Source organism: Thunnus albacares, chromosome 17, assembly GCF_914725855.1.
Source record: "Thunnus albacares chromosome 17, fThuAlb1.1, whole genome shotgun sequence".
NCBI classification, from domain to species: domain Eukaryota; kingdom Metazoa; phylum Chordata; class Actinopteri; order Scombriformes; family Scombridae; genus Thunnus; species Thunnus albacares.
The window spans coordinates 20246065-20256977 of NC_058122.1; positions in this window are offsets into that span (position 1 = coordinate 20246065).

Below are 10913 nucleotides of genomic sequence, written 5' to 3' on the forward strand. Positions count from 1 at the left end.
GTGAAACCATTTTTCAAACTGCCAACAGAAAACAGAAAAGGCTGTGGGGTAACTGAACTCCTTTCAACTGGTTTCCCTTTACTCTTGGTCTAGACTGTTCAGTGTCTTCACTGGCTCAAATTAGCCAACAGTGAGCCTCAGGGATCCATCTTTGGCACAGTTGTGTTATCTCTGTATGCAGCTCTAATTGGCCAAATAATTCCTAAAGGCGCATCAGTGTCTTACCATAAAATCTAGTGTCTTTTAAAATATTGTACCTCTTTAAAGACTACATAAAACTTTTTATTTTTCCACATACCTTCACCAGATGTATTTTGATGTCTGTGAGAAATGTTGTTTTTGACTATGATTTTTTAACTTCAGATCTGCTTGTATTACAAAATGTGTCACAAAATATTAGTCCTAATTCATACTTTCACACATGGACACTGACTGGCACCCAAATAAAAATGCAGCTGCAAGGTCCATAACAAAGAAAATTTTAGAAAATCACTTTTTCTCTGACCTCTGAATCCCTGCTGTGTTTAGCCCTGGCCAACATTGCTGACCTTGTATCGACATCAGCGCCACGGGGAAAGCACTGTCTGGTCCAAGGTCAAAGCCAAGAACTTCTGACGGCCTTTGCCATCATGACACACAGGATTTGAAATGATCTGCCAGGCAACCTCAGGCTGTCACAGTTTTTTAATTTTATTGTCTGGTTATGTGTTTTACACTGGATACTTTCCTTGAACTGTACATCACTAGTTTTTTATGACTTGACATTGTCACCATCCAGTTTCAGAAAAAAATCTAACAAATGTACTCAGTGTATGAAATCAATAGTACACTCTTCCTGTTTGGAAATAATTGTGTTTGTCTAGCTTTCCTTGCTGTTGCCAGTCTTGTTTCATGTAATGCTGCCATCCATACATGGTCAGGGTTACATGAAACGTGATTTGCCGTAACAATGCAATTCAACAAGTCTGTTGTTTTATCAACTGTTGGCTGAGATGCCACCTCAGGAAGGAAGATGAATTTTCACGGGACTGTAGCGACTCCTCTGAAGGAGTTTATTTACCATGCAGAGACCTGGAGTATTTGCTGGCTTATGCTTTCATGTATATTTGTTATGGATGTCTTTGCATAGTGCAGTCTGTATAGTATGCTTTGCTTTGTTTGCTGTTGTTTCATATATGATCTGTTTTCTCCTTCACTATGTGATGTGTGATACTGTAGGTGTGCATGTGAACTTGTATGTATAAATAGGTGTGTACCAGAACCAGAAGGCAATTGGTAATTGGCAATTGCCCGCTATCTAAGGAGCCAAGATGGAGTTGTTGCCGTATGGACAAGCTGTACTACTGTAAGAATAATCAAACTGGATTGAATTGCATTCTCATTTCCTCCAAATACTCCATCTCTCCCTTCTTCCAACTTGGAAACTTGTTTGAATTCCAACTGTAATTTGTAAGATCTTTGCCATGCTTTGACTCTATTCTGCTAGAGATTTTAGGGGTGGGCTGCCAGTTTTGTTAATCTAGTTTTCTCTTGTACTTGTTAGTTCAGTTATATTTTGTACCATCCTAGTTAGATTTCCTATTGATTTTTGTTAGTTTTTGTTATGTTGGTATTTGCCCACCCTGAAGTCTATCCTAGCTCCTTTTATCTTTTATCATATTGTAGAAACACATCAGTCATTAAAATTCAGCAATCCATCTTCGTAGCTGCTTGGGACTTGGGGAAGATGGTTCTTCTTCATGTGTCTGCCCCCTAGACTGGACATAACACACATGCATGCTTTTGTTGCTGCTTTATCTACTTGTATGATGTTTTTATTGCTTGATTTTTCACATAGAAGCTGAACTAATTTGATGTGATTTTTGTTTATTGGTGCATTATGCTTTCATGCCATGCCCACAGCGTTAAAATACTGTAGGAATAATCGAGTTCAAACTGGATTGAATTGCATTTTCATTTCCCCCAAATACTCCATTCAGTTAAGCATGAGGAAATATTTTTAGTCAAAGTATTGGGTTTTACCAAAGCTCCTGCTGCTACTCTACAACTACTGCTAATTAGGCTAGCTTTCAACCTCAAGTGCATGTAAGAGCAGTATCTGTCATTCCACGTAGTCTAGGTACATGTAGTTGGAGAACATCTCCCTGTTGCATATTACTATTGGGATCATTGGTATCTTGCACACGTTTATCTGACAGATCTTCATATGCACTGAGTTACATGCTTGTTTCTCTGCATTAGGTACAGTATATTCCATTGTATCAAGATTCAGTAAACTTTATTGTCTGTCACATAGTAACAGAAATTCCTCCTAGACACAGCTCAATCAATGACAAAGAAAGACAAACATAACAAGTAGAAAGAGTAAAACAGTAAAAAAAAATATCAAAGTAAAACATCCCAGTAAAATAAGATACATTTAGTATCTTGCTTTGTGTACTGAGGGTATACTTTCCACTTTCCACTTACAATAGCAGAATTCTCATTCTTGTTTGGATTCTTTGAGCGCTCCCTCAATAAGCAGAGCCATTTCTGCCCAATACACTTGCAACAAATGGTCAATTTCCTGACTCGTCTCTGACAGAAAATCAGTTCATGTCAGACTGATCGGTTCATCCGCTGCAGTCAGATCACTCACCATTAATATTTATTGGTAATTTATTTTACTTAAACTGTTATTTTAGTCATTTGTATATGTATATATTTAAAATTATTCCTCATTGGTATTTCTGGAGAATATAATTCAATGGGCCCCTTTTTCTTTAGTTTAATTTTATTTAATAACCACACAAATATGGCTCCTTTCTGATGGTAGTGATAGGAACAGCAGGATGAGTGGTAATGAAATCAGGCTTTTTATTGTTTGCATACTGCATTGCTCTTCTAATAACACTGGGCACAGCTCTACCTGTCTGTCCTCAGGGATCCTCCTAACACTGCCTCATCAATAACTTGGCTTACTGGCAGAGTCAGTTCTCACTGCTCACTGACTATATAATACAAATTAAATTCTTCATGAGCACAACCTATTACAAAGTCTGTGCAGTGTTGCACATCACTTATATCAGAAAAAATAACTAATATGGAAATTCAAATTCTATAGTTTATGTAAAATAGGGTAAATCGTTTCTTGACAGCAGAGCACCAATGTTGTGTTTTGTTGTGTTTTTTTGGCAAAAGATTGTTCAATTATCAGAAGATTATTTTCTGTGTATTTTTGCCTTCATTTGACAGTTTTAAAAGTGCAAAGAGACTGGAAAATAACAACAGCAAAGGTCCACAGCCTCAATCGACCCATGAACGTTGTTGTTGTGGTTATGTGTCTTAAGTACCAGCACGCCCCAGGGTTTTAGTTTCTGGTGGGTGGTCTTTACAGATGTCCCTTATACCCATAATGTTTTTCTCGCAGCTGAAAATTAAGGATGTCTCCCCTGTGTGATGGCACACAGACTTTTGGAAAATGATCTGCACTCTACAGAAATGGTGCCAGCCTTGAGATGAGGCATAATCACAGTTGTTGATGCGAGTGCAGAGCGTGCAATTCTTCTGTTCATTAGGATAAAAAAACAGAATATACATCAACTTGACACAAACAGAAGTCTTACAGTCTGGCATAATTAATCACTCCCTGACACAATCTACATCTAATGAGCTATCCAAATTGTAAACAGTTTATCATAAAATGCTTTTTCAGATCTAAACTCTGCACACGCATGCTACATGTGGAATATCTCTATGAATATATTAAAGACCAAAGCAGTAAGAGGGAGGCTTTCCCCAACAATGTCATAAATAAATAAAGTGGAAAAAGTCAAAGCATCTTCCTGGTACTACACAGAATTAGCATAACGTTAAAAACAAACTTTCAAGCTTCTTTTCTGGTGAGTAACAAAGTATCAGCATGCAAGCTATCAATACAGTTTGAAAGAGAATCATAATGAACACATTACATGTTACATGACTTAGTAAAAAGATAAAACATGTAGTACAGAGATTGATATTGAAGAATTTCTGCTGTTAATGTCAGCCTTGAAGATAAAAGCGCATCATTAAAAAATGGTATATGAAGTTTAAAACAAATATAAAGACATTTGAAGTACTTCTACCATTTACAACAGCAGAGTTTTTAAATTATCATACTATAGCTGAATAAAATGGTGAAGATGGTTCAAAATTATGTTCCTTTTATTCAAAATGTGTGTCACTGTTTTGAAGAAATATGTGTTTTACGGTTGTTGTTACTCTGCCGGACAGATGAGAGGGTGTGATAGATGTATTTATGTGCCGTGTGATGACACTATACTAGTGTTTACTGCAGGATGGCGTTCTGGCATGTTGTATTCTTTAGGGGACACAAATCAAGCTTCCATTGTAAGCTCGTCAGTCACCACTGTTTTTTTTGGCAAACTACTCGGCTCTCACAGTGGGATACTGGCAATACTAGTTCTGCCATGTCAAAATAATGATAGCAACATTTTGGTCTCATTATGAACTTTTTTTTGGGGGGGGGGTCCTCTTTCAAAAATCCAAAAGTGGGAAACAGAAATATATTGAGAAAAAGGTTTTTAAGCCTTTCATACACCAGTGACATGACATATTTCTTATTAAAAAGCCTCTTATCTCGTTTAAATGTTTTGCTCCACTCATGCTGTTCTTTGAAAAAATAAAATAAAATGATGACAGGCTTATACATGAAGGCATAGGGAAAATTTTAGAATTTTATTATTCTTACAAATGTCAAGTAGCTTAATTATCTGTGGTAATTACACCGGTGTCTCAGATGTAACTGTCACATTTTAATTTCATGTTCTTACTGATATGTGATCCAGAAACTGAATTTTTCAGCTAAACAGAAAAACTACGTCCGACAAACAACACCAACAAACAGCCTGCGCTACTATCTTGGTTTCAGAAATCAAGAAATGTAATTGATAAATGGTCTGTTAAATGTCTCCTTCATTGTTCTATTCTATTCTATTTATCAATATTAAATATACGTACATATTAGACATCAAGATTAAAGTTCTTAAAAGGTAGACATTGAGGCAGAACTTTGGGGTGATTCTGAAACTGTATATACAGTATACGTGACATTGCCAATGTCTTAATCGACATGTTAAGACTGAAAATTGGAAGTGTGGTTGTGCATTCAGTCTAATTCCATATCCTGTAATATCACTGCAGCTACAGTATGTGAGCAGTTTGCAGTTTACAATACATGAGGCTCTTAATAGGGCTTCCACATGTCTGAGGTTAAAGTCACACAAGGCAAAATTTTTGTTTGGAAAAACTACACCCATGCCATCAGTCTGAATTGAAGCTGCATGCAACAGAAATGAGGAACCATTCTCACTAATAAGTCTGGTCCTGTTAATTAGCTGTTGGGTATAGACAACTTTTCCATTTTCACTGAAAAAATAAGTACACACACAGTCCCTGAGGGCAGAAAACACATTGGCAAAATCTATAGTGTTATAAATGCCAGTGATGTTTATAGGTATCACATATGTAATTGTGTCAACACAGTTATTTATCAGCCGCAGGGAGCCATCAAAAGACTCTGTACACATATGAATCACTGACTGTATTACATCTGTTTGGGATTTCTTTCCCCACTGAAAAATCAAAACAAAGTGATGCATTCTCCTTTCAGAGCCATCAATCTGTCATCTCTATCAAACCTGAATTACAAATAAGTGGCAGCTGTCACCAAATTCCATACTGAAACTCTACGATCCAACACCGCCTGCTCCAGGAAGGACTACTCACAGAGTCTCTCGAACTGTTGCTCACACAGTAAAACAGTGAGCTGTTTCCTCATCTGTTTCTAGGCTAAATTATCCACCACATTCATTAGACAAGGTGCTGAGACTCCTGAGTCATCTTGGTTGTTAGTTAAATATTTATACATCCCAATTTGGAAAGCAAGCACTCTCCCACACAATTTGTGACTGGCCAGAGAGTGCTTTAAAAGTCACTGGATTAGAAAAAATGAGTTGCTTATTAGGGTGCAGTAGTTGGCATAACTTGCACAGTCCCATTGATTCCTTCAAACACACAGTCTGTGTATTTATTTGAAAACCATACAACTGGAAGCCCATGGGCACCGGCCCAGTCGGCCCGATTCAATTTTCCTACTTGCAAATGGGTATGTGATAGTCCAAGTGGCCAATTTATACACCTATCTGAAGGCCGGAGAGCCTGTGTGCTTATAAATCACTGGATGCATATAATTATGTAGTGTGTGCTGAAAGGAATATTCCCTCTTGGGATATTGGACACTTTAGTTCACATTGCAGTTTACTACACTATGACTCCTCTTTAACTCTCTTTATCATAGATTTCTCCACCGCTGTTTTCTACACATGCAAGTCAAACGGTATCGCAGGGAAACCCATCTACTGTAAATGGTCACAGACAAGAAATCCTCTTGGCACACAGGATGAGCTGATCTAAAACTTTACTGTCTTCTAAACAGCAGAGAGGGAGCGCTCTATTCAAAGAAAGCTGGACTCATAAAGCAAGGTTGTGCTGCCAAAATATTTTTTTTCCCACCGCCTCCACCCTCGCAGGAATTTCAGTAACAATGGTTGCATGATTTCTTTGACATCATTTTATTTCAAACTTCAAAATTTGAAAATTTACATTCTTAGAAACACACAGAAACACACACACGCACACTGTATACACATACACTCACACAAATACGCATATTTTTAGCCATTCCCTGTTGTATCCTCACTTCCAACAGCTCTTTGTACTCCAAGAGTCGGTGAGTGGGAATAAGTGTTTCTTGGATGGATCCCATTTTGATACAATAGAGATAAAGTAGCACTTGATGGGTTCATAGAGTGGAGGGCAGTCGAACCATCAATAAGGCTTGGACATGGAAATCAGGTAAGGAGATGCTATTGATTACAGTTACACTCTACTTTAAATTCCCCTATTACATATAATACATTTTTTAATATACTATACCTCCTCATTTGGGCACCCATAAGTGGAGGAAGGTGTATAAATAGATCATGAATGACAACACAGTTGTAATAATATAAAATATGACTTCATAGGCTTCATAACTTATATCTGCTTACAACTACATTATTTTGTGTTAGAAACCATTTATAAAATTTAGCACGTATATGCTTATAAATGATTATAAATAAATAGTGTTTCCTTGAGCACAAGGAAAAAGCTTGGGGAAACTGAGCTTATAACTTTTGTCAAAACTGTATTTATTGAAACATTCAGTCTCAGTGTATTTTGTTCTAAAATGCCTTTCTGTGTGGACCACAAGTGAAATCATGTTTCAGTTCAGTTGCAGTGAAGCAACCTCACCCTGAGGTCTATTTAGTAGCTGTTCTGGAGCTTTTGATCACATCACACAATCTATTTTTCTCCGAGCACTTTGAGGACTTTTAGTATCCTGGCAACTCAGTCAGTTTATCAGACTAGACTTGTCATCTACGTTGGCTTAAATGTAGAATTTTTAAGTTCATTTCTTGGACCTTAGAAACAATAATTGACAGTCATCAAAGTGCTCCGGAAAAATTCAAATTTTAGCATCATCAACTGCATGACAGCTGATTAAATTCCATTTTCTGAAGATCATGTGATATGATAACAAGCTTCCAGAACGGCCTTTAAATAGAGCTTGATGAAACTGTTTTGTCAGCCCCATGTAAAATAATTAATTAGATTATACACTGGGGATAACACATTACATGTATTAGTGAAATTTAATTTAATAGGCCCAGTTGTGGCTGACATACATTTGATAATCAGGGGAGAATATAACTCACGCCGGCATGAAGATCTGAATTCAGGACCAACACTTTTTCCACCTAGAGGATTTTAGTGAGGAAGACATATCAAGATTCATCAACGCTTGATTCCTGCTTGTCTAAAGCCATTCATTTCATAAATGTATGACTTTCCTTGAACTGATTTTAGTAAAATGATATGCCATAATGTAAAAAATGAGTTATAGAATTACAAATAATCATGGAGAACGGCCATTGCATTTACCAATTAAAACACATAAAATAAAGATATGATGCAATTGCTTGACATAGCATGAGACGCTGGTGAGTATTAGAGGACACAAACCCAAGTGCCGCCTCCTGCTTCTCTCTTAAAGATAGTTATCTACTGTAAATCAATAAGCCTCCTCAGTATTGGCACGACTGGGAGCTGACTCAGCCTAATCACCCTGCGGTCCGACCTTTAAATCACACGAATGAGAACAAATAAATAATGACCGGTTAAAGTACCGCTGTCTTAGCGCTTCCGTCAAAATTGGCATGCACAAATGAATTGTAAATTTATGGAAATGCAACAACCCGTGAGAGCAGCGTCTTGCATTTTGGGTGACAAATTGAAAACAGGGGAACACCCGAGAACTGTCTGCCAGAGTGCCAAGTAAGACAGTTAATCTCTACACTGTCCTGGGCCACTTAATTCCCACTGAAATGAGGCACACTTTCCCCTCTCCTTCCTATTCCACATGCTCTTTTTCCCTTATCACTGTAATTTGGTGTGCAGTGACAATAGGAAATTTGACAGAGCTATTGACAGCAGCCATTCTACACTGAGCTAATAACTTCAACATTTCAGACAATGAGAGGAATATTATTAAAACTGATTGTACTGTAGCCTGAAGAGAAAAATACAGTAATGACACACACAAGGCCTGATAAGATGGTATAGTCCCATCACCCCAGGAACATTTCTTTCATTTATTTTATGTTCTCATGTCAGCCCATCCTCACAAGAAAAACCACAGTATAAGTCTGAAATTAAGGCTGGAAAAAACAACCTATAGTTACGTTTGAGTGACAGATGCCATCAAGCAGCCACTTATCAGTATAAGGTGACTTCCTTCTTAGGAGAAGGCAGGTTGGGTGGATGGTTAGATTGTTAGTTAGATGGCATAAAGTGGAAGAAAGTGTACTTAGCTGCAGGAGACCACTGTTTGCTTGTTTTCAAACCGCAAGTAACGTGGTATTTACTGTTGCCATGACAACGAAGGTTGCCTAATTTTAAGGAAGTACTAAGTTGATCATTTTAACCCAAACCATGATCTTTCGCTAACCCTAACTAAGTGGTTTTGGTGCCTAAACCTTAGAAGACCTTAACCATGGTGTTGTCGCACCATAAAACATAATTATTTTTTAACAGTGATTTATAACGGTTTAGGTTTCAATCTGTGTGGTCAGGCAAACATTGTAAGGGTTTTCAATGCTAACATACAATCACAATTTAAGCCTAAAACCTAAAAATAAAGAAGCTATAGGTGTCAAAAACTTACATTTTATCAAAATGAAATGCCAAACAGCAGAGATTTATGACCTATTTCTGTTTTTGTTAGTGCAACCTTGCACAGAAAAATGCTCTGAAAGAAACCACAAAATCATTGTCATTGGTTGCTGCATACGTGTTTATCACAGTGATTACAAAAAAGTAAATAGTGGCAGGACAAGGTTGCTATCTTTGTATCTAAACCTTTTTCTCTAACAGTCTGTTTTTTATTTGTGGTGTGCACAATGACTGTCTCCCAAACCTTGATATATGCTGCTTTGAGTATGATGGTTGATATCTTTACTGTAGTTGGGTTTTTCTTTATTCTCTTTTTTTTATTATGATGTAGCAACAGATCTTGAGCTTGAAGATTTTCAACTCTGGGCAGGAAACCCAGTTCACTTAAGTCTTCATTGATTTTCTGTCTTTCTTTTTTATCCCATCATATGCTTGGAAATTATTTACAGCACTCTGTAGTTTGCTTGTATGTATAAATACACAAAATGTAACTTTCAAGAAAGCTTGGAGTTTATCAACTTTAATCTGACATGGTAATGTATGAAAATATATAGCTGATCATACATTTTTCTGTTGACTGGTCACTTTCAAGATTAACCACATGAGCTCTGCTGTCCTTTTTATTCTTTGATGAGTAATTGAACCATCTGAGATGTCTATAACATGACATAATGGAATTTAAAAACTACCGCACTTATATGAGCTGCACTATTTGATTCTTTACCAACTGACTATAAAAGCAGGCAAAGGCCTGTGATTTGTCTCACAACATTTAAAAGTTAGTGGAATAAATATTTTTCAAAGCATCCCTGTAACAAATCTGAAGTTTGACAGCTTTATTAAGTGATTCTGGGATTTTTCTCTTGTACTTGTTTGGGCATAACAGGCTGCGCTTTAAAGCTGCTGTTATAATAAACATTGATCTGTCTGTGGATGTGAATACTATCAAAGGCTCCTGTATTCTGGAGCAAATCTGGTAGAATATTTGACTCATATAGTTGGCTAACAAGGTTTTGGACTCTATAAAACCTCTCAGAGGACTCTAACAATCCAGCAGGCTCATCCATTAAGAAGTTTGAATTTTCTCAAGAGTTATTTGATAGTTTAATAAAAAAAATACAGGGCTCTTATAGCATATTTTCAATACTTTCACAAGGCATAGGTTTCTCTTTTACTTTGGTTGAAGGGAGCATACATATTTAGTGAAATTAATTCTACATTCAGAGGACTAGTGAGCACCTGCCTTTGGAGGATGAACCTTGAGTTTGAAGAGCTGAGATTATACATGTAATTAACACTGTGTGCCTTGCCACATTGTATAAAATAATTACAGTTTTCTGTTCTTGTTTCTGCACTGCCATTAAAACGTCCTCAGCCTAGCTCAGACATTTTCCCTCTCACCGAATCTATGATTTAATTTGACAGACATGTACAGCACTGTTTCATTCATGTGTGATTTATTTATATATTTTTTTGTAGGCACACTTTCTCCGTGGCTGTAGTGATGGTAGTGTTGCTCGGTCGGTTGGTTGATCCAGAATGAAATGAAATACCTCAAGAACTATTGGATAAATTACAGTGGTATTTGGTACAGA